The sequence below is a fragment of the Portunus trituberculatus genome, unplaced genomic scaffold (assembly GCF_017591435.1).
Source record: "Portunus trituberculatus isolate SZX2019 unplaced genomic scaffold, ASM1759143v1 PGA_scaffold_65__2_contigs__length_43488, whole genome shotgun sequence".
Taxonomy (NCBI): domain Eukaryota; kingdom Metazoa; phylum Arthropoda; class Malacostraca; order Decapoda; family Portunidae; genus Portunus; species Portunus trituberculatus.
This window is the reverse complement of record NW_025541706.1, coordinates 11,474-17,723: the sequence shown is the minus strand read 5'-3', so window position 1 is coordinate 17,723 and position 6,250 is coordinate 11,474. Positions and strand designations below refer to the sequence as shown.

At 38.0% G+C, this 6,250-nt stretch overlaps 1 long non-coding RNA gene across 1 annotated transcript; it reads right to left on the bottom strand.

Annotated features, from left to right (window-relative positions):
- Positions 1-472: 472 nt before the first annotated feature.
- Positions 473-5,843, bottom strand: LOC123501003. The gene is made up of 3 exons (XR_006673528.1): positions 5,403-5,843; positions 5,070-5,182; positions 473-529 (listed from the first exon to the last, which is right to left on the bottom strand). It is a non-coding gene; the product is annotated as an uncharacterized LOC123501003 (long non-coding RNA).
- Positions 5,844-6,250: the final 407 nt, after the last annotated feature.

The window sequence follows — 6,250 nt, the reverse complement described above, 5'->3', positions numbered from 1 at the left end:
CAGTTAGCATGAAAATAGCGATAAAATATAGAAAGACATGCAATATTTCGGTGGTGCGAAAGAGGCTGAACATAGTCAGTCAAGAGGAGGGGAGTTGATGAGACAAAAAGCTTTTGATTCCATCATATCTAATAAAATTGTATGAGTGGAAACATCAAACATGTAAAGAATACTCCATACAAGGACAGATAAGGCCCTTGTACAGAGTTAGCGGTTGAAGGGGCAAGAGAAACTGGCAGAGGTACTGCAGAACGCCTAACTTCATAGAAGCTGTTTTACCTGTTATGTTTCCAGTTAAGATTATGAGTAAAGGACTGACCGAGGATATTCACTGTGGAAGAAGGAGACACCCGAGTGTCATTGAAGAAGAGAGGATAGTTGTCTGGAAGGTTGTGTCGAGTTGAGATGGAGAAATCGAGTTTTTGAGGCATTGAAAACTACTAAGTTTTTTCTGCCCCAATCAGAAATCTTAGAAAGATTCTGTAGCATTCCTGCATGATCTGTTGACTTCCTGAAGAGTTGGTTGTTTCTGAAAGGACATGGAAAGATGTAGGATGGTATCATCAGCATACAAGAGGAAAAGGAAAGAAGTTTGGTTAAGAAGGTCATTAATGAATAGTAGAGAGTGAATGACAGGACAGAATCCTGAGGAACGCCACTATCAATACAGGAAACCCCCGCTTAATGAATGTTCACACAAAAAAATTTTGCTATAACGAACATTTCCTTTTACTACCATCTGCTCGTTTAATGAACACCAAACTCGCTTTAACAAAACTTTATCCAGGTAATTTTTTTCCAAGTTTGAAAGCCCCGCCACATCACGCAAGCTGACAAGCTTTTGAATACACCAGCGCCTCTCGTGAACAAAATGCGCACCACTCCCCCTAGTTCAAAACAATAACTGTGTCAGAAGCAGCTAGTCTTTCCTTGCTCAATATGCCACCAAAATACTCTGCAATGTCACCTAGTGTTGCTAAGAAGACCAGGAAGTCTCTTACTCTCAAAGTGAAGCTGGATATTATTCACAGACATGAGAGAGGCGAGAAAACTAATAGCATTGCTTGCCACCATAGCTTGACTCCATCTACTGTCTCTACTATTTTCAAGCCAACAGACTCTATTAAGAAGGCTGGTGAGACCGTATCTTCCTTGCAAGCTAAAAGAACCACCTGTACTAGTGACTCTGCAATGGATAAAATGGAAAGCCTTGTGGAAATGTGGTACATAAGTTTTGCATATGATACAATGATGCGCCCTTTGTTTACATTCCACAGGTTGCCGGTTAGTGTCTTTCCCGTTTCACTCTCCCTCCCTTCATAAATTTAAGATCATCAACATTATAAAGTTACTTACATACATACATTAGTGTACATTATAATGACTTAAATTAAATTGCCTAAATGTTTAACTTCATAATTTTTACTTTCATTAAATCTTTTAATGTACTAAAATGCACTCTTGCTTTGTTTACTCTCAATGGAAGTTCAAGTCAGGGGTCAAACTTGTTATAATTGGTTCACTTAACAAAAATTCGCTTAACGAACATTTTTTTTAGGAACGTAACCTGTTCGTTAAGCGGGAGTTGCCTGTAGATTTAGGAGAACAGTGGCCATCTACCACAGCTGCAATAAAACAGTTGGAAAGGAAACTTGAGATAAAGTTGCAGAGAGAAGGATAGAAACTGTAGGAGGGCAGTTTGGAAATCAAAGCTTCGTGCCAGACTATCAAAAGCTTTTGATATGTCTAACGCGACAGCAAAAGTTTCACCGAAATCTCTAAAAGAGGATGACCAAGACTCGGTAAGGAACGTCAGAAGATCACCAGTAGAGCAACTTTGACGGAAGCCACACTGGTGATCAGATAGAGGATTGTGAAGCAACAGATGTTTAAGAATCTTCCTATTGAGGATTGATTAAAAAACTTTAGAAAAGCAAGAGATTAAAGCTATAGGACAGTAGTTAAGAGGGATTAGACAGTTGTGACTTGTGCTGCTGCGATCATCAGAACAACATTCTCCTGTATTCCATCTTTAGTTTTTCATTTATAAACTTACATTAACACCAAAGGCTTATTGGTGGTGAAAAAAGCTGGTAATGAAGCGACCACACATTTGGTCATGTACATAGCTCTGTCATCTCCCTTCTCACAGCCGCCATTGTACCATTCTGATACCGTATTACTAATAATTCTGGTAATACTGGTATCATCGTAATGCCGGTATACCGGATGCCGATGCGCATCCATAATCCTCCCGCAGTCTTGAGAAAAAAATTATTCTGCACTCTGTTAATAGTTTTTTCCATTTAGAAACTTATGATGGCACCTAAGAGGCTTATTAGTGATGAAAATAAGGAATCTGGTGAGAGTGAAAGTGTTATATGAGCCACAGCACTCCATTAGTGGATTCACAGCAATAACACCAGGAGAAAAGTTACAAAGACGTTTTCATGGATAATGACTCGTCTTCTGATGACCTCCCTCCTTCTCCCCACTCTTCTCCCCTCCTCTTCTAAGTTATCCATCACCAGCCTTCACTTACGGTATGTACAATTAAAAATTGTAAATAAACATCTACTGAAATTTTTTTACTTGAGGTTTTGGTAAGATTAGAACAAATTTCCTGATTTATAGGTATCAATAGTCAAACTTTTTAATACTTGAACAGCCATTTGGAACGTATCAAGTTCAAGTATTGAGTCTGCACTGTAATTGAAAGGCCAGGCAAGGTGAAAGCATGGAAGCACAGTTTTTGAGAACGATAAGAGGGACCCCACCAGGTCCATAAGCCTTCCGAGAGTTTAAGCTAGAGAGGGCATGGAAAACATCATTACAAAGAACTTTAATCGTAGGTATGAAATAGTCAGGGGGAGGAGGAGGAGGAGAAACAAGCCCATAATCATCCATGGTGGAGTTGTTAGGAAGGGTTTGAGAGAAGAGTTCAGCTTTAGAAATTGATAAGATGGTAGTGGTGCCATCAGGATGAAATAGAGGAGAAAAAAATGAAGTAAAGTTGTTAGAGATGTTTTTGGCCAGATGCCAGAAGTCATGAGGGGAGTTGGAGTTTGAAAGTTTCTGACATTTTCTATTCATGAAGGAGTGTTTGGCAAGTTGAAGAACAGACTTAACATGATTCCATGCAGAAATATAAAGTATAAAGTATATTAGATTCAGGAGATGGAAGGCTCAAGTACCTTTTGTGGGCAACCTCTGTCATGTAAAGCACAAGAACAGGCTGTGTTAAACCAAGGTTTAGAAGATTTAGGTACTGCTCTTTGTTGTTTGGGTGTCACAAAATACAGTCATGGCATCTAGTTTGTGAAAAATGGATAACACTTGTATTAAACAGAAACTTGCAAAATAGAAACTTTTTGAGATAAATAAATCAATATATGGTTGATACCATCAAGTGTTGCCCATTTCTCAACTATTCATGATATCTTGGACGTTAATATGCATGAGTACTAACATGCATTTGTATGAAGACTGGATGGACAAAACAAAATAGTATGTCACTCTTGCACCAAGTACGTAGTAATAAACTTCATACACCAACTCCAGTTCTCACTTGGTAAAATAGAATAATTTCTCTTTTAGTGCCTAGAAAAAAAAAAAAAAAAAAAAAAAAAAAATCCTGTAAAACTTATCTTTGGGGTCTGAAGGTTATTGAGGTCAGCATGTTTAAAGCACTGTATATACTGTTATGATGTGACTTAGGTTAAGTTACCCACCCATTTCTTTTAGCTAGCTTCATTTTCCTTGGCTCAGTGGTGAGATGGGCAAATACTGAATATCAGTTTTACCATATTGTACATTAGCGTGTACGTTCCTTTATATTTGTTATTAGTTGATAAGAGTGTATTTCTCTGATTTATTATGTGTTGTAGGTAGGTATGTTGTTTGTAAGGGTGAAATTTTTTATACTGGTAGCACTTGCCATGCACTACAGGACAATATGTTTTCTGCCAGAGGCACCAGCAGCCTTTTAAAAATGGGACACACCATGACCTCACCCTCTCTCTCTTGTGTCGTTTCCGGGGTCAAGCTGGGTCACCAGGGGAGGCCTGCCTCCTCCCACAGGGAAGGCCATGTGGAGGCCTGAGTGCACGTGGAGTGAGTAGTGGCTAATATATAAGCCACAAAATTTATGTGTTTGTACATTATAGCTAACTAATAGGATATTTTAGACTGTGTTTTTTGTAATAATTTGTACCTACTAATAGAGGCTATATGTATGCTTTTATTTTTGCGGTTACTTTCTTGCTTCCATTTTTGCAACTGTAACAGTATTTTCAGGGACTAGTGCCTCCTATTGCTGTGTCCGCCATATATTTCATGCTGTGTGACTACCACTATAAGCTGTAATGGTTATAATTCTTTGTTCTTTTTTTCTTTGTAGTGGTCGGTACTTATGAAGGCCATGTGGGTATGGAGAGTTATCCAAGCTTAATTTTTGTGTGATTTTTTCCCTTTTCTCAGTAAGCTTGTAAAGTAATAAGTCGTGTCTAAGTTAAATAAATTGTAAGTTAGGTTAATGGGTGTTTCCATTGCATTTTTCTCATTTCATTTTATTCAAACTTTCTTTTCTGTTTGGTTCCCTGAACCTGGAGTATATCAGACTTAGGGTGAATGAATCCATCAAAAAGTGAGGAACATCACAACACATACTTAATGTTGCCTAGTCAATGATTCAGTTCCCAGTGATGGCACCTCTTTTCACTAAAACTTTAACCCACTTATAGATAAGATAATTCTGCGTGTGATATTTTAGAAGGTAGCACATAACACCTCTATTTGTACAGCACATCATAAGTATAACAGCAGCTCAGAGCCTCCTTAGGTAGTCTAGGAATAAAGTAGACTTTATGCAGCTGCCTAGAACGTAGTTCAAGCTCTTTCATCGACTATTATTAAAGATAACATCTAATTACATCTTGAGACATAATGAAAAAAAGGTTCTTATCTTGTCTGACTGCAGTCATATGTTACACACAGTATTCAGATCATCTACATCTACAGCAAATACAAAAAAGATATAGAGAAATTGTATAATTTTCCCAACATCCCACCTTGTCAGTGCTGCTAAGGAACATACTGGTGAGGGTGACCAAGCCTTCAGACTCCACCCAGCGGGAATCAGCCTTGCTCCTTCTCCCTTGTCGACCTCTGTGCTGGCCTCGCCCTGTAGTGAGTATTGCACATCATGCTTTTCCTCACAGTATGGCATGATGGGCCAAAAGATAAAAATGTCAACTAGAATTAATTGTTTTATCTCTCTTTTTGTACTACTTCCCCTCTGCATAATGTATCACTCTTCCCTGTGAAGTACAGTCACTCTTCCTTCCTATAGCTGCCTAGCACCTAGCAACTCACAAAGCCAAAAGTGGCATTATCAGACTCACCTCTGCTGTGCACACTTTCCTGCTTAAGTGGTGATCTTTGCAATCCTCGGTTTCCTGGCAATGGAGCAGTAGCTTCTCTCACTTGCTTGAGATGCTCCAGGTCTTGCTTCAGCTCCTTTTGCAGTTCTTCAGGAATTGCCTCTAAAAAGCTGGCATCTACCTGAAATAAAGCTGATATTAGTTACATAAAGAACAAGATAAATTTGTATGACATATGAGTATGCCACAAAAGCATCACAAGATGAAAAAAAGGTGACATATATGAGTATGCCACAAAAGCATCACAAGAAGAAAAAAGGTTAAGATAATAAATGAAAAAAAAGTATGGAAGTTGACAGTAATGTTTGATGTATGTCCTCCCCACAGGTATTATCCTCCACTTTGGTGTATCCCTATACTGTGCTTGTAGCTCCACACCTTAAGTGATCCCCATCCCATCACTTCCTAACATTCAATACAGAAATAAAAAAAAATAAATAAAAAAAAAAATAAAAAATCATTAAGTATTACAGAAAAGAACCATGTTGTTACAAAATGTGTACTTTAGTCTTGCATTCTGTTAACAAATGCTGCCAATTATAAATTTCTAAACCTAGGCACCAAACCATCTTAACCATTGATTAATGAAGTTAACATAGATGAATAGATTAAAAAAAATTCAAGTTGCCAGGACCAGATGAGATATATCCATTACTTAAAAAATGCAAAAAGGTCATTAGGGAGCCCTTAACATCTATCTTTTAGGATATCACTTGACTAAGGTGAGGTAAAAATAATGTGGGTGCAAGCCAATGTTGTATAGGTATTCCCCATTATACAATTCACTATCATATATTTTGCTTTTAAGA